This window comes from Macaca mulatta, chromosome 16 (genome assembly GCF_049350105.2).
Source record: "Macaca mulatta isolate MMU2019108-1 chromosome 16, T2T-MMU8v2.0, whole genome shotgun sequence".
NCBI lineage: Eukaryota > Metazoa > Chordata > Mammalia > Primates > Cercopithecidae > Macaca > Macaca mulatta.
In genome coordinates, this window is record NC_133421.1 from 45,369,278 (window position 1) to 45,392,891 (window position 23,614).

The window sequence follows — 23,614 nt, forward strand, 5'->3', positions numbered from 1 at the left end:
GCATGAAAAAGTCCCCTTGGGGAATTTCCTCAAATTAGGGTTTGGAAATTTTGCACCATAGTCATTCCAGTGTCAGCTTTGGGTGGTGAAAAAAGCAAGGAATGGGAATTAAGAGACCTAAGCTCTAGTCCCATTGCAGCTCCAAACCCACTTGTTACATTTTGGCAAAGCACTTGCCCTTTGTAGGCCTAAGTTTCCTTATCTGTGAAATGAGGGTCTGACAGTGTTATTTATTTCCTTCTTAGTTAAAAGATACAGAAGTGAAGGATTTCTAGTACACTAGAGTGAGATTTGGGGGTAAGATTCCTGTTTGCCCCTAAAATCAGTTCACATTACTCCTCCTATGGGTAAGGCTGAGGGAGTAACATCCCCTCTTTCCCTCTTATCCATCAAAGGCCTGGGACTCACTTTACCACTTAGCTCATGAACTTCTGTGAGCAGCACTGCCCTCCTCCACTTAGCCACTCATTCCTACCTATCCACTCATCCCTTCACTCCTTCCTGTCCAGCATGCGTCTATTCATTCATCTGTTCCTTCACATCTACATCTTGTATCTGTTAAAATTCTTTGTGTTCACGGCGGGGCACAGTGACTCATGCCTGTTATCCCAGCACTTTAGGAGGCTGAGGTGAGAGGATCGCTTCAGCCCAGAAGTTCAAAACTGGCCTGGGCAACATAGGGAGACCCTTTCTCTACAAAACATTTAAAAATTAGCGGGGCATGATGGCACACACCTGTGGTCCCACTTACTCGGGAGGCTGAGGTAGAAGGATCACTTGGACCCGGGAGGTTGCAGCTGCAGTGAGCCATGATCACACCACTGCACCCCAGCCTTGATGACAGAGCGAGACCCTGTCTCAGGGAAAAAAAAAATTATTTGTTCATAAGTGGAGAAAACTTTTGTGGACTGGGAGTGTGGAAAAAAACACTCGACATGCATTTTTCCTGTTCTCTTACACCATAACAACACAGAAGACTTCTGTGACTAAATATGTAGGGGCTTCTTTCCACACACTAAGTAATCAATCAGTTCTGCAGTGGACACAGCCAGTTGTCCACCAGTTAATTCAGTTGTGATACCATCTACCTGGAAATTGCCTCAGAAACCACAGGTTGAGGAATCAGTTCCACAGAACTGCTCCCTCCTTCCCACCAGTCATGAGTCTGGGCTTCCAGAATGTCTGACCAGCTGGTTTCAAGTTGGGGCTACCATGACCCACCCTCTTCGGGTTTGATTAATTTGCTGGAGGAGCTCACGGAACTCGTGGAAGTACTTACTTACATTTAAAAAGGATGCAAATAAATAGCCAGATGGAAAGATACACAAGGCAAGATCTAGAGGAGCTTGGGCACCACTCGCCCAGTGCCTGGATGAGTTCTCCTCCGTCCTGTCAGCCTCCATGCGATCAGCTATCCAGAAGCTCTCTGAATCTTGTTTTCTTGGGCCTTTTATACACTTCATTGGATAAGCATGACTAAAGCGTGGACAACCATGTTGAAATGTGACTGGGCAAAAAGGGTATGATTTAATACCAATAGACCGAGGGGGGAATCCAGCAGGGCCTGTCTGCTCAGATTCTTTTCGGCCTCTCTATGAGGCATTCCTTCCTCCGGGGTATGGGGCAGAGCCCTCTCTGGAATGAGGGTCTTATGACTCACAATTAGATTACAGACCTGCCTTGGGCAGACGAAACGGAGGCAGGAGAGGTCAGAGAGAGAGAAATTCTGCTTCCTGAGGCCTGCTTCTAAAGTGTCCCAACATTCTAACAGAAGACTGTAAAAGGGCTATGGGAGTTATAAGCCAGGAACTGTGGATGAAAACTTATGTACATGTAATTATATACACACATAATTATATCACACTAACTTAATCAGGAAGGTAATGTATTGGGAGTAATGTTGAGTAGCTCATAGAATGGGTAGGACATTGGAGAACTTGGCTTGGAAGAATGACAAGTGAGAAACCAGAAACACTCTGGATGTGTGGACAGCGGGAACTACTTGGCAGTGCCATCAGAGTGCCACTGTTGATATAAATGTATTCTGGCTAATTTTCCTATCCTCATCTCACTCTACTCAGGATTCACAGTTCTAGGAGAGGGAGTATGACCAGCTAAGCTTGTGTCATTTGCTTGCTTCTTGGCTAGGAGAAGTTAGCATCCTTGATATGTCGTACCACTGAGACTGTATACCCTGGAAGGAAGAAGTAATTGCATAAAAAGATGTCAAGGTGATTTTGAAGGGGGAATGGATGCTAGTAGAAAAATAAAAACAAGTAAACAAGTGAACCAATACTCAACGCACCAGTCACCCACCCACCCACTCATCCATCCATTCATCTGTTTGCCTATTCGTTCATCCTCTCATCCATATATCATCCATTCTCTCAGCCAATCAAGCAACACACCTTTATTGAGTACCCATCGTGTTCCATAGGCCATGCCAGGCACTTAGATACAGTAAAAAGACACCGCTCAGAAACATCCCAAGAGTATCCTCACGAAGGATGCGGCTATGAAGCTGAAAGATACAGAGAAAGGAATGCATATACATCCATATACTGGGGGGTTCAAAACAATATTGCTAGGGACATGGTGACTAATTCTGGATGTGGACAGATCAGAGCTGGTTTTTACAAACATCTCATACTGCCAGGAGATTGCTCAACATGGGGCAGAACACAGGACCAGGATTAAGCACCAGAAAACCTGTGTTGGCCTCCGGTCTCTGCTTCTCTGGAAAAGGCATACTTCATTTTCCCTATCTGCTCAACAAGAAGAATGAATATAAGAATCCCTTTTTTGTCTAATTCAGAGAACTGTGGAGGCAAAAGGAGTTAATGGACATGAAGGCATTTTCCAATACAAAGAAAGATAATTATTTCACCACGGTTACTTCTGTTTCCTGAGTGGCTGATAGCACTGTGGCTAAGATGCTCCTTTGACTTCTTTCACGCGCTCACTGACCACTATCTTGTGGTAACTGTGCAGGGGACTGTTGCATTTCAGTTCCTTAGGCTGGTTGATGAATGTCCAGGGTCATCACTGCTACCCGCGTCAGAGAAGTGGACGCTTAAGATCCTGTGGGCCCCAAGGAGGCTGGAAATAGTAGCTGTGTGAGTGTGTATGTGTGGGACTGGGGCTGTTTTCTCGTATGTGGGAATGAAATAACCAGGGGAAGTTCTGAATGTGGCAGGCCCAACTACTTTCAGCTCACGATAGGAAGGAGCTGGGTTCTCCAACTTGTAGCCAAGCCAACACAGGAGACTACAGCCTGAGGTCAGACGGTGAAGCATATACTGTTTAGAGGAATTATCCCTGAACCTACAGCGTTCCAGGCCACAACCCTGAGTGAGGCAAGTCGGCTCCCTGAGCCCCAGTTTTCTCATCTGTGAAATGGGTGGCTTGCCTGTAGGGAACAGGCTGTTGGTGGTGCCGGCTCATCTTCTTCATTTGTCCTAGGATGAGTTTCTGGGCCAGGCATGGGCCTGTCTACTTCTCAGTTAGTCTCTTCCAGCTTTTTCCTCATCTAAAAAGCACTCCCAGTGGGGTGCGGTGGCTAACACGTGTAATCCCAGCACTTTGAGAGGCCGAGGCGGGCAGATCATTTGAGGCCAGGGGTTCCAGACCAGCCTTGGCCAACATGGCGAAACCCGTCTCTACTAAAAATACAAAAAATTAGCCGGGCATGGTGGTGCGTGCCTATAATCCCAACTACTCAGGAGGCCGGGGCAGGAGAATCACTTGAACCCAGGAGGCAGAGGTTGCAATGAGCCAAGATGGCGCCATTGCACTCCAGCCTGGGCAACAGAGCAAGACTCCATCTCAAAAAAAAAAAAAAAAAAAAAAGACTCCCTTGACTGCCTTTTATTATTATTATCAATATTATTTTATATTATTATTATTATTATTTTGAGACAGAGTTTCACTCTTATTGCCCAGTCTGGAGTGCAATGGCTCGATCTCAGCTCACTGCAACCTCCACCTACTGAGTTCAAGCGATTCTCCTACCTCAGCCTCCCAACTATCTGGGATTACAGGCGTGTGCCACTACACCGGCTAATTTTTTGTATTTTCAGTAGAGATGGGGTTTCGCCATGTTGGCCAGGCTGGTCTTGAACTCTTGACCTCAGGTGATTTGCCTACCTTGGCCTCCTAAAGTGCTAGGATTACAGGCATGAGCCACTGTGCCCGGCCGTGCCTTTTATTATTAATGGGCTATATATTGCTACATCCTCTATAAAGTGTGAAAAAATTTAAAAGTACATACTGTATTTAATAAGCACTAGTATTCCTACTTCTAGGAATTTATCTTACAGATGTAGTCACATATGTACAATTTGATCTATACAAAATATTCATGGTTTGTAATTGTGAAGATTGAAGTTCATCAATAAAGGACTAATAAAATAATTCTGGCACTTCCATATAACAGAATGCCAGGCTGCTACTAAGATTAAAGAATCCAGGCACAGTGACTCACGCCTGTAATCCCAGCACTTTGGGAGGCCGAGGCGGGCAGATCACAAGGTCAGGAGATTGAGACCATCCTGGCCAACATGGTGAAACCCCATCTCTACTAACAATACAAAAATTAGTTGGGTGTGGTGGCACGTGCCTGTAATCCCAGCTATTCAGGAGGCTGAGGCAGGAGAATCGCATGAACCCAGGAGGTGGAGGTTGCAGTGAGCCGATATTGGCACCGTTGCACTTCAGCCTGGGTGACAGAGTGAGACTCAGTCTCAAAAAAAAACAAGGGGGCAGCCTTCATACTTACAGAAATGAATAACCCCTAAGACACACTAAGTGAAAGAAACAAGGAGGATAGAATGGCTTACATAGTATGCTACAATGTATGTGTGTTTAAAAGGAAGAGAGAGACTCATCTATGTTTGTAAATGCTTTTGGAGGCTGCATAAGAAATTGGCAACAATTCCCTTCCTGTTAGGAAGGGTAATGGGAGCGAGGCTTGGAGACCTGGAGGACAGTGATGGGAGGGAGACCTCCTTTTCCTTGTAGACCACTTTGTATCTTTAGAATTTGGTATCATGTGCACATTTGATCTATTTCTAAGAAGTCATGTGGTAGGGGGCACCCAGGTATTGGAGGGAGAATTCCCATGGAGCTTCAGCCCCAGTCTTAGAGCTTCTTTTACCCCCTCAGGGCAGTGAGAGATTCAGGTTCTCTCAGCGGAGGTTGAGGTGCATGACTCACCCAGTGGCTCGTTTCTACCCCAGCCCCCTCACCCAACCCCTCACCCCACCCTTTACTGCATCAGGGAAGTGTGCTTTTAGAATCATATTTTGACACCAAAAACAACCATACGTGCCTTCCCCCAAAAGAAGAAGAGTGATATTTCATCATCTCTGGGGAAGGAGTGTTAGATATTATCTCCTCCAATGGAAGGTATTTCGTAGTGGAAACACCATAGTCTTTGGAGTTGTACAAACTTTGGTTCAAATTCCAGCCTCTGCTGCTTGTGCTGTAAAAGCTCAAGAAACTGTCGTGCTCTTGCTGGACTGTTTCCTCATCTGTAAAACGGACCTTCTACTGAACCCACGTGACTGGTAAAGACCAGATAAGGTCATTGCATGTGATGCCTGGCACATACTAGGTGCTCAGTAAATGGAAGTAGTTGTGCTCACAGTCACTGAGATCAGCTCAGCCTACTGGAGCCCTTTATCACAAAGGAAGGAGGAAACAGTAGTGGTTGGAATTGGACTCAGTTCAACAAACACTGATGGCCTTCTCTAGTCTTGGCCCCTTGCCAAGTAGAGGTAGACAGGCACAGTGCCTCCTTGCCAGGGATGCACGTTGATCAGAATGGTCTGGGAGAGCCTCAAGTTTGCAGCTGCCTCCCTGTAGCTCTGAGGTCTAGAGACAGTGTGGTCAGCCCCAAGGGGGCTGTTTCCAGGGCAGACGGCATTGGTGTTTGCAGTGGGGACTTTCTTGTCAGGGAACAAGCTGTGTTGGGAAGGAGTGAATCCTAGAGGCTGCTTCATGAAGATGGTGTGTTGGACTAGTAGGGACCTTGGGAACAAGCTCCCCCAGCGTCGAGGGCCCCTGTCTCCTGCTCTGTCCCCTCCACAGAGGCTCCTGCAGTACACTGGCCTTTCCTGCCACATGGAAATTGGTTCTGAACATGGGGTTTGCCTCTCAGCTGCAGACACATATCTCTTTCTCCCCTGATGGGCAGTGGCGGAGAGCATGGACATTTAGAGTAAGCAGACCTGGGTCTGAGTTCTTGCTTGGCCGTTGATTCACTCAGTGGCCATGCTTCCTAACTTTGCTAAGCCTCAGTTTCTTTGTGAAATGGGTATAATAATATTACCTACTGCTTCATGTGAGGATTCAAAAAAATACCCCATTACAAAAATGTTTGGAGGCATTACACAACTGTTTTAGTAAAGTTGCCTACCATTGAGCTGGCTGATCTAAAATGAGGGCAAAATTCTTCTTAGGGAGGGAATTACTCTTAGGATTAGTTGGAAAATACCTTAATGGGCATGTGTGATTATAAAAAGGGAAATCCCTCCATTCCCTCCCGCCCCTACCTCATGTTGCCTAGAGAGGGCTAACTCTTTCTGTGTAAGAAACAGGATTGGAAGTCACTCATGGTCAGTGTGAGAGGTGGGGCAAGGATATGGGGTGGCGAGGGAGAAGAGGGGAGATGTGCAGGGCTCTAGAACACAGTGGGCCAGATCCCAGAGGATAAAATCAGGCCAGGGAGAGATTAATTTATTCTGTCAGGGAATGGCCAGTGGTTTTTTAAGGCAGGGATTTTTATGGCTGGTATCCAATTTCAAGTTCTCGCCTGAATTATTCTGTGCTATATTCAATACCTATCTTAATGTGCAAATCTCCAGTAAACACGTTACATCCAATAGCCTTACAGCATGGTTGTTTTGGGGGAATGAAGAAGTGAGGGCCCTGTCTCTTGTAGGGTGAAGCAGCATGTGAAGAAATGGAGAACTCCGTGGAAGCTGGGAATCAGAGGAAGAGGTGCCATGATGTAACAGGAGCCTTCAGTTCTTCTTGGGGATGTTGATGGAGTGAGTCTTGACTACTTGCAGTATCTGAGATGGAGAATAGGAATGACTTTTTGGATATTTTGGTGAGGTTCCGGATACCCACATAGCAGAGGCTGCCAACTTTTCAGTGTAAAAAGGATAGAGGACATGCTAAGGCTCAGATCAGTGAGAACTGGGTGGGGCCCAGGCAGCAAGTGGCTGTGGGTTCTGGCCTCACCAAGAACACACCACAAGGTCCGCCAGCTGTAACACTGGAGCATCAGGAGGGTCCCAGGGCAAGGTGAGATGAGCCATATGTCAACACGTCAGCTGGAGTCAGCAGAATGAGAACCATGCTGCACCCGCAACCAGCATCATGAGGCCCTGTATCCTGAAGCCACCTTGGGAGGTAAGAAATAGTCCTGACAAGGAGTTTGAACTTCACATTGGCCATGAATATTTACCTGAAGTGAAACTGCTTCATTTCAGAGGAGCCCATTTTCCTTAATTACCCTTGTTTAAGTGTTTCTTCCACCACTGGTGAGAGTGGGTGCTCCAGTGTGAGCTCTGTTACTGAAAAATAGACAGCAACTCTTTTCTGCGTGTCCAAGTTGTAACATGTACATTTTTGACACTGCTACATGATTAATGATGAAGAATTACCCCAGGGTCACATATACACACAGTCCTCCAGCCATAAAACCTCCCTCTCATGTTGCAGACACACAGGCTGCTTTCTAGCCCCATCGCCGCAGACACTCTAACCACCCGTTTGTCTTGTCAAAATCCTGTCAGTGCTTCTGAAAACAGGAGAGAACCACTGACAGCTCACACCCTCACTTTCTGTCCTGCAGCTGCTTTTTGATTGCTCCAACCCCTTAAGCAGGCTTAATTTCCCTGCAGGGACCAGCCAGGATATGCTCAGAAACTAGGACATGGAATTGTTTTGTTAAAACAAACAAACAAACAAACAAATTAGAAAAAAGAAAGAAAAGAAATGGAAAACATAGAGACAGTCTGAGTCACAGCGAGGCGGGGCGTGACCCAGACAAACTGGGTATCAGGTGGCTGGATTTTCTCTTTACTGTTCTGTAGAACGCGGCCTTTCCCGTTCTGATAATATTAGCTAATGTGTCCCTCAAGCCTTGTTGGTAAGATTAAAGAATTGAACAGTATCTGGCACATTGCAAACTTTCTCTCTTACCCTCTATACTTTTGCTCTTTTTCTTTCTCCGTCTTTTCCACGCTCTCCATCAGTGACAAGGTGAATGATAGTACCATTAAGAATCCCCACTGTGGCCAGGTGTGGTGGCTCACGCCTGTAATCCTAGCACTGTGGGAGGCCGAGGCGAGTGGATCACCTGAGGTCAGGAGTTCAAGACCAGCCTGGCCAACATGGTGAAACCCCTTCCCTACTAAAAATACAAAAGTTAGCTGGGTGTGGTGGCGGGCGCCTGTAATCCCAGCTACTCGGGAGGCTGAGGCAGGAGAATTGCTTGAACCTCGGAGGCGGAGGTTGCAGTGAGCCGAGATGGTGCCACTGTACTCCAGCCTAGGCAACAGTGAGACGCCATCTAAAAAAAAAAAATTCCCCTATGAGGAAATAGGAACTTTCCAGTTGGAGGGGGGGCACATGGAAATAGAAGTTGTCATAACCCCACATTTTGGGCAGCCACGCCAAAAAGCAATGTGGACCTCCTTCATCTGCTGTTTACAAAGCAGCTCCACCACTTACTGGTTGTCTAATTCTAATTCTGGGCAGCTGGTTGACTTTTCCAAGGTTCCCCTCCCCTCCCCTCCCCTCCCCTCCCCTCCCCTCCCCTCTCCTCCCCTCTCCTCCCCTCCCCTCCCCTCCCCTCCCTTCCCCTTCCCTCCCCTCCCCTCCCTTCCCTTCCCCTCCCCTCCCCTCCCCTCCTCTCCCTTCCCTTCCCCTCCCCACCCCTCCCCTCCCCTCCTCTCCCTTCCCCTCCCCTCCCCTCCCCTCCCCTCCTCTCCCTTCCCCTCTCCTCCCCTCCTCTCCCTTCCCCTCTCCTCCCCTCCCCTCCCCTCCCCTCCCTTCCCCTCTCCTCCCCTCCCCTCCCCTCCCCTCCTCTCCCTTCCCCTCCCCTCCCCTCCCCTCCCCTCCTCTCCCTTCCCCTCCCCTCCCCTCCCCTCTCCTCCCCTCCCCTCTCCTCCCCTCCTCTCCCTTCCCCTCTCCTCCCCTCCTCTCCCTTCCCCTCTCCTCCCCTCCCCTCCCCTCCCCTCCCTTCCCCTCTCCTCCCCTCCCCTCCCCTCCCCTCCCCTCCCCTCCCCTCCCTTCCCCTCTCCTCCCCTCCCCTCTTCTTTTTTTTGAGACGGAGTCTTGCTCTGTTACCGAGGCTGGAGTGCAGTGGTGCCATCTCAGCTCACTGCAAGCTCCACCTCCCGGGTTCACGCCATTCTCCTGCCTCAGCCTCCAGAGTAGCTGGGACGACAGGCGCCCGCCACCACGCCCAGCTAATATTTTTTATATTTTTAGTAGAGACAGGGTTTCACCGTGTTAACCAGGATGGTCTCAATCTCCTGACCTCGTGATCCGCTCGCCTCGGCCTCCAAAAGTGCTGGGATTACAGGCGTGAGCCACCGCGCCCGGCTCCAAGGCTGTTTTCTTATTGGAGATATGAGGATGATGCTATACACTACACAATGTGGCTATGATTAGGAATTGGCCTAAAATATGTAACATGGTACTTGGCAGATACTCCATAAATGTGGCTGTTTAAGCTAAAATGAGGAAGCTTAGCTGGTCAGGCCAACAACCTAGGAGGTGACTTTTCTTTCTTTCACACCTTTCTTAGGTTGGGCTCCTCCAGAAGCAGAACCTGAGATAAGGGTTTGAGTGCAAATATTTTTTTTCTTTTTTTTTTTGAGACAGAGTCTCACTCTGTTACCTAGGCTGCAGTACAGTGGTGTGATCTCAGTTCACTGTAACCTCCGTCTCCTAGGTTCAAGCAATTATTGTGCCTTCTGAGTAGCTGGGATTATAGGCATGCGCAACCATGCCTGGCTAATTTTTGTATTTTTAGTAGAGACGGAGTTTCACCATATTGACCAGGCTGGTCTTGAACTCCCAGCCTCAGGTGATCTGCCCGCCTCAGCCTCCCAAAGTGCTGGGATTACAGGTGTGAGCCACTGCGCCTGGCCGAGTGCAAATAGTTTACTGAGAGGTGATCTCAGGAAGCTCCAGAAGGGAAACGGGGAAATGAGGTATACCTTATCTTATTTTAGCCTCAGATCAACCCGCTCAAGATAGATATTGTTATTATTCTTTTTTTCTTTTTTTTTTTTTTTGAGACGGAGTCTCCCTCTGTTGCCCAGGCTGGAGTGCAGTGGTGCGATCTCAGCTCACTGCAAGCTCCGCCTCCTGGATTCATGCCATTCTCCTGCCTCAGCCTCCCAAGTAGCTGGGACTACAGGTGGCCGCCACCATGCCCAGTTACTTTTTTTGTATTTTTAGTAGAGACGGAGTTTCACTGTTAGCCAGGATGGTCTTGGTCTCCTGACCTCGTGATCTGCCCGCCTCGGCCTGCCAAAGTGCTGGGATTACAAGCGTGAGCCACTGTGCCTGGCTGTTGTTATTCTTTATATTCTATAGATGAGTTAAGTGGTGGTTTTAAACATGTCCACAATTCTATGATATTTGTACCATTAAGTGGTGGAAAGTATGTCCTCTGTTCTTGGATCTTTGCAACATTATCAATAGATGGATCAGAATGACTCTCAATGCTAGATTAGAAAATGTTGCACAGATGCTTGCTATTCTTTTTGAAATACTCGCTCAGGAAGCCTTTGAAGTGTAGCTACCCTGAGACTGCCATGTTGGAAAGACCTTGTGGAGAGAGAGAGAATTAATATCTGACTGTAACTACCTGAGAGACCCCACACCAGAACCTCCCAGCCAACCCTTTCCTGAATTCCTAACCCACAAAAATTATGAGATAAGAAACAGTTCTTGTTTTAAGCTTAAAGTTCTGAGGTGATTTTTCTATACAGAAGTTGATTACTGGAGCATGATCTTGATGGGATATGGAGCATGCTACCCCAAAATGTGGCACCTTGGCCTACTGAGTATTTTAAGCTGAAAGAAACTGAGAAAACTATAGAAACAGGGAGGTCACTCTCTTACGTCCTCCCACCTTTCTCCCTTGAAGCAGGCCGTAAAAGAATTCTGACCTACCTCCTCTGAAAATAGGTCATAAGATCTTCATTCCAGAGAGGTCCTCCCCAACCCTGGAGGCCAAGAAGAATGTGAGCAAGCAGGCCTTGATAAGTCTTCCCCTCCCTCAGTTTATTACCATTAGATTATACCCTTTTGTCTTCTAATCATACTTCTGCATGACTGTACATAAAAGTAGTTTTTCTTTAGTATTTGGATTTTCATTTCCGAAGTCTCCTGTTTTATGTAAAACTTACCATAAATAAATTTGTATGCTTTCTCTTGTTAATCTGTCTTGTTATAGGGGCCTCAGCCATGAAACTCACAATGGGTGAGAAAAAGATACTACTTTTCCTCCCCTACAATTTGTGCCCAGATTTTTCTGACTGCAGAGATCTCCTTCAATAACTATTTATTTATTTATTATTTTTATGTTTTGTGACAGGGCCTTGCTTGTAGCCTAGGCTGGAGTACAGTGGCGCCATCACAGCTCACTGGAGCCTCAACCTCCTGGGCCGGAGTGGTCCTCCCACCTCAACTTCCTGAGTAGTTGGGACTACAGTCATGCGACACCATACCCAGCTGATTTTTGTATTTTTTATAGACAGAGGGTTTTGTCATGTTGCCCAGACTGGTCTCAAACTCCTGGGCTCGAGCCATCTGCCCACCTCAGCCTCCCAAAGTACTGGAATTACAGGTGTGAGCCACCATGCCTGGCCAATAACTCCCTATTTCATAAAAAATAAAATGCAGACTCCTCTGCATGGCATGCAAGTCTTGACAATTTGGCCCCAGACTACTTTTTAACCCCAAAACCCAGCCATGCCAGCCTGTGATTTCATTGTGAAACGATGGAGGGGAACAAAAAAGCATGAGCTTTGACGAGAGTGTGGCATTGTAGAGGAGAAAAAGTAGTATCTTTTCCTCACCCATTGTTTCATGGATGGCACCCTTATAACAAAAGACAGATTAACAAGAATAAAGCATAACACATTTACTTAATTTTTAAAATCAAAGTTTTTCATGACACTGAAACCTTCAGAAATTACACAAATACCCAGGGGAAAACTGCTGTTTTTTTATGCTTAGGTTTGATGAAGAATGGGCTGTAAACCAAAAATAAAATTTGAAGCCTTTCAACCATCTGAATGGGCACCTCCTCTCGGCCAAGGGCATTCTAAAGTTAACCTGAAAAACTAGTTCAGGTCACGATGGGAAGGAGGAGTTAGACACACCTTGTTACCATTAAAGTCGAAAAGATCTTAAGACTGATAGAACAGACTCTTTAAATCTGGTAAGAAACATTTACAGTCTACTCTCTCTGAAGCCTGATACCTGGAGGCTTCATCTGTATGATAACAGCTTGGTCTCCACAACCCCTTATGGTAACCTAGACATTCCTTTCTAATGATTCCAGGTTTTTAGGAAATAACTCAACCAATTGCCAATCAGAAAATCTGAATCCATCTATCTGGCCCTTCATAAAAAAAAAAAAAAAAAAAAAAAAGAAAGTCTTCAGCTATTCAAATAGTTGTTTTCCTGTAGGTATTGTGTCACTTTTCTCTCCTGCTCTCAACATTTTCTCTTTATCTTTTGCTTTCAGCAGTTTGACTTTAATATGCCTAAGTATAGGTTTCTCTGGATCAATCCTACATGGGATTTGCTGACCTTGAATTTATAAATTCAAGCCTTTCAGAAAATTTGGGAAGTTTTCTATAATTATTTCTTCATATTTTTCCCACTTCATTCTCTTTCCTCTGCTTCTTCACTTCAAGTATCCATATGTTGATGAAAAGAGTCGAACTCTGTAAAATATTTGAAGAGATTTATTCTGAGTCAAATATGAGTGACCATGGCCCATGACACAGCCCTCAGGAAGTCCTGAGAACATGTGTCTAAGGTGGTGGGGAGTAGCTTGGTTTTATACATTTTAGAGAGGCATGAGACATCAATCACATACATTTAAGAAATACATTGCTTTGGTCCAGAAAGGCGGAACCACTCAAAGCGGGGTCGGGCAGCTTTCAGGCAATAGGTGAATGTAAACGTTTTCTGGTTGACAGTTGGTTGAGTTTGTCTAAAGACCTAGGATAGATAGAAAGTGAATGTTCAGGTTAAGATAAAGATTGTGGAGACCAAAGTTCTTTTGAAGTCTTATAGCAGCTGCCCTTAGAGACAATAGGTGACAAATGTTTCCTATTCAGATCTTAGTGAATCTGTTTAAGATTGGGAGGTTCTAGAAGAAAAAGATTTAGCTATGTTAATAGAGATGCTTTACAGTACAAAATTTCCCCCACAAAGAAAAGCTTTGAGGGGTCATTTCAAAGTATGGCAAAGTAACATGTTTTGGGGTAAAATATTTTGATTTTCTTCTTTGTCTTGTAATGTTACGACACGGTCAGGCTGGAAAGTAAATCATGATATATAGGGTTAAATAAAACCCATCTGATGAGAATTTACGATTTGTAGGGCATGACTCCCCAGACCCCTTAGATAGGAATTTAGGCAAGATAAAAAAATTAGTCCATACTTAATGCTAGATCTTTTGAAATTATCCCACAGGCCTCTGGGGCTCTGTTCATTCTTTTCTAGTCATTTTTTCTTCTTCTTACTCAGGTTATAAATTTCTACCAACATATCAATTTCACTGACTGTTTCCTCTGTCATCTTCATTCTGCTATTAATTTCATGCAGTGATTTTTTAAAATTTTAGATACGTTTTAGTGTTAAAGAGAAGCTTTAGCTCTAAAATTGTTTTTCTCCTGAGATTTTCTACCTTTGCCTTCATTATAAACATATTTTCCATTACCTCACTAGATAGAGTTTGACACTGCTCCAAAGTCCTTGTCTGGTAATGCCATCATCTGGCTCATCTGAGGGTTGGTATCTATTGGGCGTCTCTTCTCTTGAGATTAGGTCACATTTTCCTGTTGAATAATTTTGGATTGTATTTAGACATTGTGAATATTATGTTGTAGAGACTCTCGATTCTGTTAAACTGGTCTGAAGAGTTTTGCTGTTTTTATTTTAGCAGGCTGTTAACTTTGATTGAAACTGCAAACTTTCCTTCCTGTAATAGATGACAACTCCAATCTTAGTTCAGTTATGGAAGTTTTAGCTGCAAGCTGCTTTCATGTTTCCTCAAGTACGTATGGTAGAGTAGTCAGCCAGAAACTTGAACTAAGTTTATATAAAGAATTTGGGATTCCCCCATGCTGATTTTCTCCTTTCTGGGCTTCCTGCTCCCTCTTGAATGGTAACTGTTGCCCCAGGCTCCTTCCCTTTTTTTGAGATCGAGTCTGGCTCTGTCGCCCAGGCTGGAGTGCAGTGGTGCCATGTCGGCTCACTGCAACCTCCACCTCCCAGGTTCAAGAGATTCCTCACAGCAGCTTCCCAAGTAGCTGGGATTACAGGCATGTGCCACCAGGGGTTTTGCTATTTTGGCCATGCTAGTCTTGAACTCCTGGCCTCAAGGGGGCCACACGCCTTAGCCTCCCAAAGTGCTGGGATTACAGGTGTGAACCACGGCACCCAGCGAAAAGCTGGGTAATGGTAATTTCAAGATGGTAATATCTGCTCTGCTTTCACTAAAACCTTCCCTCACATTTTCCTTTTTGTGTCTATCTCTCTCCACCACCATACACACACACACACACACGCACACACACACACACACCCCTACCCACACATCCCACCAAATAGTCTGTTTGCCACCTCTCTAGATCACAAAGTCCCTGTTAGAATCCAACTCTAGGTGGCACCAAGATCAACAGAGCTGCCATTTCCTCCTCTCTTTTCCCAAACCTTATTGTGAAAGCACTACAAGGAACTATGTCAGGGCTGCACGTGAAGCCGTTTGACTTTTTCCTCATTAAAAAAATTTGGCCGGGGGTGGTGGCTTATGCCTGTGATCCCAGCACTTTGGGAGGCCGAAGCGGGTGGATCACGAGGTCAGGAGATCAAGACCACGGTGAAAACCCATCTCTACTGAAAATACAAAAAAATAGCTGGGCGTGGTGGCGGGCGCCTGTAGTCCCAGCTACTTGGGAGGCTGAGGCAGGAGAATGGCGTGAACCCAGCAGGCAGAGGTTGCAGTGAGCCGAGATCGCGGCCCTGCACTCCAGCCTGGATGACAGAGCGAGACTCCATCTCAAAAAAAAAAAAAAAAAAAAAAAAAATTCGAGAACTACAATGTTCATAAAGTGCACATAACATAAATGTTGTTTATATTTAATTTTTCTGAGACAGGGTCTCACTCTGTTGCCCAGACTGTTCTTAAACTCCAGGGCTCAAGTGATCCTCTTGCCTCAGCCTCCCAAAGTGTTGCGATTACAGGCATGAGCCACTGCACCTGGCCAAATATTCAGTTTAATAATTATAAAGCAGATACACATGTAATATCATTACGAATGGTCGCTGTTAGCATTCCAGAAGCCCCCAGTGTGCCCCTTTCCAATGACAACCATCTCTCTAACCCTTACAGGTAACCAATATCCTGACCTTTGTAATAATTTTTTTGCTTGTAAACTGTAGTTCTGGCTGGGCAGAGCGGCTCACACTTGTAATCCCAGCAGTTTGTGAGGCTGAGGCAGGAGGATTGCTTGAGCCCAGGAGTTCGAGACCAGCCTAAGCAACACAGCAGGACCACCTCTTTACAAAGATTTAAAAGTTAGTTGGGCATGTTAGCCTGCACCTTGAAGTCCCAGCTACTGGAGAGGCTGAGATGCGAGAATTGCTTGAGCATGGGAGGTCCAGGCTGCAGTGATCCGTGCTTGCACCACTCCAGACCCTGTCTCAAAAATAAATAAAATAAAATGTAGTTTTACCTATTGTATGTCAGTCATAAACAACATACTTTAGTCTTGCCTCCTGGAACATTGTATAAATGAAATCATATTATGCATATTATTTTCTGTATCACTTCTTTCACTTGATAATCTGTTTTTACATTTAAGATGTTGTATGTTGCTGAGGTTGGTGCATTTCAAGGCCTGTGTTGTGCTTCCAGTAAGGAGGTCACTATCTAAATTTGGCTACTGATAGTGGCTAATTTGACGGAGGAACTGAATCTTCAATTTCATTCATTTTAATTACTTTTAAATTTAAAAGCTGATACTCAATGCAGTTATTAGAAAATGTATGTTTGTGGCCGGGCGCGGTGGCTCACACCTGTAATCCCAGCACTTTGGGAGGCTGAGGTGGGTGGACCAGCCTGGCCAACGTGGTGAAACCCTGCCTCTATTAAAAATACACAAATTAGCCTGGCATGGTGGCAGGCACCTGTAATCCCAGCTACTTGGGAGGCTGAGGCAGGAGAATCACTTAAACCTGGGAAGTGGAGGATGAAGTGAGCTGATATTGCACCACTGCACTCCAGCCTGGGCAACAAGAGGGAAACTCCGTCTCAAAAAAAAAAAAAAAAGTATATTTGCAACAACTTGGGTATGTGATGGCTACTTTTTCAACTGCAACTTTTATGAAATCTAAACATAGATTAAGGTTTTTTTTTTTTGTTTGTTTTTGAGACAAAGTCTGGCTCTGTTGCCCAGGCTGGAGAGCAGTAGCATGACCACAGTGCACTGCAGTCTCAACCTCCCAGGCTCAAGTGATCCTCCCACCTAAGCCTCCTGATTAGCTGGGACTATAAGCACACACATTCGTGTCCAGCCAATATTTTTAATTTTTTGTAAAGATGAGGTCTCACTGTGTTGCCAGGCTGGTCTTGAACTCCTGGGCTCAAGCAATCCTCCTGCCTAGGGCTCCCAAAATGCTGGGATCACAGGGATGAGTTACCTCCGGCCACATTAAGTATTATTATTATTTATTTTACTATTCTCCCTAGACTGCTCAGCAGAACAGATTAAGTATTTTTGATAAAAATTTAGCAGCCACATTTAGACTTCAAAGAGTTAGTATGGAAAAAAGAATGTAAACTCCCCAATTAATTTTTATACTAATTACATGCAGAAATGATACCACTTTGGATACATTGAAGACTTAGTATGAAAATAGAATATCTCATTAATAACGCATATAATAATTACATGTTGAAATGATAATATATTGGCTATATGGGTGAAATAAAATATATTAACATGTTTCACCTGTTTCTTTTTTAGTTTTATTTTTTAAGTGACTACCAGAAAAGTTAAGATTATGTATGTGGCTTGCATTGTGTTTCTAATGAGTACTGCTGCTTTAAAGTATTCCATTGTACAATGATTCTGCAATGTATTAATTCACCTACTGTGGATGGATACTGAGATTTTTCTAGTTTTTAATTTTTACAAACAAACAATGCTGCTTTGAACATTCTTATACTTGTATCCTGACAACACTTTTGCTTGAGTTTCTCTAGGATATAAGGGTACAAAATTGTTTTCTAAGAAGTTGTGCTATTTCAAGTTGGCCGTCTGGGAACATGCCATGTCTCTTACCCATCTGATCTCTACCAAATCCCTAAAAATTGTGGAACAGAAATCATTTAAAAACCCACAACCGTAGCTCAAAATGTGGAAGCAGCTCTACAAATTCTCCCCTGTCAGAAATGCCCTGGAATTACCTACAAGTTCTTGGTTGGGACAGGGCATTAGGAGAAGCCAGAGGCACATCAATCCAATATCCTTCTTCCTTGGGCCAGGCAGCAAAAGGTGTCCTCCTCCAGGCAGGAGCAATTGGTGTTAGAAAGGAGGCAGGGTCCTGAAATCCTGGATGAAGGGTGTACACTCCCTTACTAGCCATCTCCCACAACTTCCTTATTCTCAGAAGACTCCATCCGGAACACAAGCCCCAGAATCCCACCCCTCCTCTAGAGCTGGAAAACAGAATGGTCCGGTTCTAGCTTTTTTTTTTTTTTTCTTATCAATAAGATATCAGACTCAGGATAGGGGAAAACTCTTTTAAAGTGGTCTTTTTAGATTACTATGATTGTCATGCGTTTTATTTTAAATGGAGAACTCACGTATGACCTGTCTACATAAGTTGAACTAATGATGTGACACACAAACTGTTGTGAAAAATGCCAGTTACTTTGAATGTAAGCATTTTTCCCAAAATCATTTATGTCTAAACTAATTCCTTTAATAAATCAATAAGAAAATGATGAAACAATTCAACAGGAACATGAACAAAGGAAATAAAACTCAGAGAAGAAACATAAATGTTCAATAAATATATAAAGATATTTAATTAAATTCATGAGTAATCAGAAAAATGGATATATAGATGGGATCCCTTTTATTCACCCATAACATCAACAAAAAGTTGGAGAATACCCAGTGGTAAAAAGGTGTGGGGAAATGAATGCTGTCATATTCTGTTGAGGACAGAGTAAGTTGGCACAACATTTTTAAGGGCAATTAGAATTTCATATCTACATAGTCTGCAGTCCAACAATTCCATTTCTAGAGATCCATTCTTTTTTCTCTTTTAGACGGAGTCTCGCTCTGTTGCCAGGCTGGAGTGCAGTGGTGCAATCTTGTTCACTGCAACCTCTGCCTCCTGGGTTCAAGGGATCCTCCTGCCTCAGCCTCCCGAGTAGCTGGGACGATAGGTGTGCACCACTATGCCCAGCTAATTTTTTTGTATTTTTAGTAGAGATGGGGTTTCACCATGTTGGCCAGGATGGTCCCAATCTCTTGACCTCGTGATCTGCCCGCCTTGGCCTCCCAAAGTGCTGGGATTAAAAAAGAAAAGAAGAAGAAAAAGAATATAACCATGTATTACTTGTATAATAAAAAATAAATTTAAATTGCCTCTTATTTTAAAGACCGTGTACCAAATTTAATTTAAAAATTACCATAGGATTGCAATCAACAGAGGTTGATTTGGGGCATGGAGGGGAAATATCTTTTCTCAGAGGTACCAATCTCAAAATTCTGGACCAAAAAGGACCTTACAATGCAGATAGTTTTTTGTCATATTTCGAGATAATATACTCGCAGTTTCTCAGTCTAACTGTATGTTTCCACACATTTGCATCAATGTAAGAAATATAGTTTCCTTGCAAATGTCTGCGAAGAAACACAATTTATATCCTTAAATAGGTAGGAAAAGAAAAAACAGGATAAGTAAAAGAATCATGGCAACCTTGTGGGAAATATTTAGATATAGAAAATAACACCTGCTTTCTAATTTCCAGCGGTATAAGCTTCCCAGTTTGCACAATTTTTTTAAAGAAGCAATGTAAACGTTTTAATACAAACAATCCCACAGCATTTATTGCCATCTTGTAATAACATAAAGGTAATCAAAACAATATGAATAAATGTTCATATTGGACGAAGGACATCTAAAAACAAACTATATCCTTCTCCACAATTTCTCACTTCATTGATCATTTTCAGTTGGAGACACTTTATAGCAGAGTAATATTATCTCCTTTTAGCGTGATCTGACCCAGTTGTTTTCTTGACTTTGTTTTAGAATGAATCTCTTCTGCATCATCTAATACAAGGTTCATATACTCATTAAAACCAATGATACAGCCTTCTATCCACATATTCACTTGCTCATAGAGCCACGCCTGAATCCACAATCTATTTTGTAAGTATCTGAAGATGAGGTTGATGGGCTGCACCACAACCTTCTGCATTTTCTGGCCCTGGTCACGGTATGCCATGTTGGAATTTCAAAGAGCACACCTGCACACTGCCTCTGAGAGCAACTTCCCCCAGTTTGCACAATTAATCAAGAAATAATGTGGGGCCACTGGCACAAATGACGAGGCATCTCCCCGAAGCTTAACTTCCTATCTATCCAATCTCTTGGACAGATAATGGCAGTTAATTACTTTGAATGTAAGTATTTTATCCAAAATCATTTATGTGTCTAAACAAACCCCTTCTACAAATCAATACAAAAACGATAGATAACGCAACAGAAAAACAGGCATAAGCTTATTATTATAAACAAACAAGAAGAAAGAAACCCTATGCCAGGTAACAGCAAAGCTTGGGCTCCGTGCTCTCTGAAAACATCCTAGGATTTTTCTTTCCACTCTTATCACAACCGATCTGACTTAACCCCTTCTCACTTTACACCTAGGTTTTGCTAGACCTTTCTATTTTGTTGCCCTGAATTAAGCTTTCCCTTGTAGAGCACTCTACATATGGATTCTGAAATAATCTTCTGCCTGTCTACACTTGAACATAAAGCAAAAAATAAAATAAAATAATCCTCCTGGCCGGGCGCGGTTGCTCACGCCTGTAATCCCAGCACTTTGAGAGGCTGAGGTGGGCAGATTGTGAGGTCAGGAGTTTGAGACCAGCCTGGCCAATATGGTGAAACACCATCTCTACTAAAAATACAAAAATTAGCCAGGCGTGGTGCCAAGTGCCTGTAGTCCCAGCTACTTGGGAGGCTGAGGCAGGAGAATCGCTTGAACCTGGGAGGCAGAGGTTGCAGTGAGCTGAGATCACACCATTGCACTCCAGCCTGGGAGACAGAGTGAGACTCTGTCTCAAAAAAAAAAAAAAAAAAAAAATCAAAAAATCTCCTGATTTAATAATTTAATCTCTCTGGCTTGGAAACTTTCAATGACTTTCCATATCTCACTGTGTGGCCTTCAAATTCCTATGTCTGATAATAGAGGTTCTACATAATCATATTTTCTTTTTTTTTTTTTTTTTTTTTTTGAGACGGAGTCTCACGCTGTTGCCCAGGCTGGAGTGCAGTGGCGCGATCTCGGCTCACTGCAAGCTCCGCCTCCCGGGTTCACGCCATTCTCCTGCCTCAGCCTCCTGAGTAGCTAGGACTACAGGCGCCCGCCACCGCGCCCGGCTAATTTTTTGTATTTTTAGTAGAGACGGGGTTTCACTGTGGTCTCGATCTCCTGACCTTGTGATCCGCCCGCCTCGGCCTCCCAAAGTGCTGGGATTACAGGCTTGAGCCACCGCGCCCGGCCTTATAATCATATTTTCATTGCTCCCTCAAAAAATTATTTGCAGCCAGATTGGACTACTAAATTCTGATCATACCTGTAGCCATGTCTTTGTCATGCATTGGAGGTTGACCTGCAACCTCCTTAGGTGGCTCTGGAAGCTGAGCTGGGACCATCTGCTGGCTTGAAGTTTCAACCTCCTCGGGGGGCTCTGGAGCCTGAACTGTGGCCTCCTGTTGGGCTGGAGAAGGTTCTGCCTCCATTTGGGACACTGGGGTCTGAGCTGGAAACTCCTGCTGAGTTAGAGATGGTTCCACCTCTTCAGGGAACTCTGGATGTAAAGATGGGGACACCTGCTGAGTCAGAGAGAGTTCTACTAACATAGGGTCCTCTGAAGATTGAGCAGGGCCTGCCTGCTGGACTGGAGAGGATTCTACCTCTTTAGGTGGCTTTAAAATCTGAGTTTGGGCCAGTTGTAGGACTGGAGATGGCTCGACCTTCTCAGGTGGCTCTGATGGCTGAGGTGGTATCTCCAGCTGTGGTGGAAGACTGACCTCTTCAGTGGACTTCAGAAAATGACCTGAGACTTCCTGCTGGGTTTCAGATGGTTCAACGTCTTTAAGGGGGCCTGATGGCTCAGGTGGGGACTCAGGCTGAACTGGAGAAGATTCTACCTCTTTAGGTGGATCTGGGATCTGAGTTGTGGCTGCTTGCTGGGTTGGAGATTTAATCTTTACAGAATCCAGAAGAGGGATCAGGCGGGGTTAGAGAGTCACCCTGCTCAGTGGGAATAGGAGGGCTGTCCTGCTGGACTGGAGAAGGTTCAGCCTCTATAGTGACTGCTGTAGGTATGGTAAGCTCCATATTCACTTTTTTTTTTTTTTTTTTTGAGATGGAGTCTCGCTCTGTCGCCCAGGCTGGAGTGCAGTGGCGCGATCTCGGTTCACTGCAAGCTCCGCCTCCTGCGTTCATGCCATTCTCCTGCCTCAGCCTCCCGAATAGCTCGGACTACAGGTGCCTGTGACAACGACCGGCTAATTTTTTGTATTTTTAGTAGAGACGGGGTTTCACCGTGTTAGCCAGGTTGATCTCGATCTCCTGACCTCGTGATCCACCCGCCTCGGCCTCTCAAATTTCTGGGATTACAGGCGTGAGCCGCCACGCCCGGGCCATATTCACATATTTAACTGTGGTATTAGGCAAAGCTGAACTACTTCTGAATACGGAAGAGAGATCTAGAGGTGAAAATACCATCTTACAATTAAATGAACTTACAATGTCTGAGGAGAGCTGAGTTGGAGACGGAGTCGTGGGGTCTTGATAGACTTGGCAGAAGTTCATCATTTCCAGGGGTATTTAGCTGCTGAATGATAATCTGTTGCTGGTCTTTCAAATGTTTAAACTGCTCAGGGGATATTAAAGACTGAGCTGGGACCCTGTGTTGAATTAAAATTTCAACCTGATAGGTGAACTCTGGAGTCATGGTAACCATGTGATCCACAGGCTTAACAATGACATGGTGAAATGTTGGAGGCTGAACTTGATCATGACTTATAGGAGAAACTGTTACCCCATGACGCTCTGGAGGTTGAGCTACAACTTCATTAGGGAGCTCTGAAGGCTGAGCTGGGGCGTCTTTCTGGGTTGGAGAAGACTCAACCTACTCAGGGGTCTGTGGATGCTCACCTGCAGCCTCCTACTGTGTTGGAGAGGGGTTCTCATATTTAGTGGGTTCTGGAGATTCAACCGAAGTCTCCTGTTGAACTGGTAAAGGGCCAGCCTCTTCCAATGACTCTGTAGGCAGAGGCGTGCCCCCATGCTGGGTGTTGGAATGTTCCACATCATTAACTGGCCCTGAGAGCTGAGCTGTAGCCTCCTGATGGATTGGAGAAGTTCTCACCTCCGCAGTAGGCTCTGTTGCTATGGTGAGCTTCGTATCTGGAGGCTTAACAGTGATACTGGGCAAATCTCAGTGTTGAACTTGATGGTGACCGGGAGGTGGAACTGTTACTTGATGATGTTCTGGAGGCTGAGCTGGGGTCTCCTGCAGGCTGGAGAGGATTCAACTTCCCCAGAAGACTCAGAAGGCAGACCTGGCTGCTCCTGCTCAACGTTCAGCCTTCACAGGAGGACCTGGAGGCTCAGTTGTGGCCTCCTGTTGGGTTGCAGAAGGTTACATCTGCTCTGGATGCTGGTTTGGGGCCTCCTGCTGGACTGGAGAAGAGTCACTGTCCTTGGTAGGCTCGGAAGTTATGCTAATCTCTACATCTGCAGGTTTAACTGTAATGTTTGACAAGTTATAATGAGCTTGATACACACCCTAAGTTTGAACTGTCACCTCATGATTCAGTGGAGTTTGAGCTGCACTCTTTATAGAAGGCTCTGGAGGCAGAGTTGGGGTCTCCTCCTGGGTCTGAGAAAATTCCACCTCCCCAGAAAACTCAGAAGGCTGAGCTGGCTGCTTCTGCTCTCTGGAGGAAGGTTCAGCCTCCACAGGAGGACCTGGAGGCTCAGCTGGAGTCCCTTGCTCAGGGCAAAATATTTCATCTC

General features: G+C 44.9%; 1 pseudogene; it reads right to left on the minus strand.

Annotated features, from left to right (window-relative positions):
- Window positions 1-19,475: 19,475 nt before the first annotated feature.
- LOC144335448 (small nuclear ribonucleoprotein E pseudogene) lies at window positions 19,476-19,819 on the minus strand (annotated as a pseudogene).
- Between the last annotated feature and the right edge of the window lie 3,795 nt (window positions 19,820-23,614).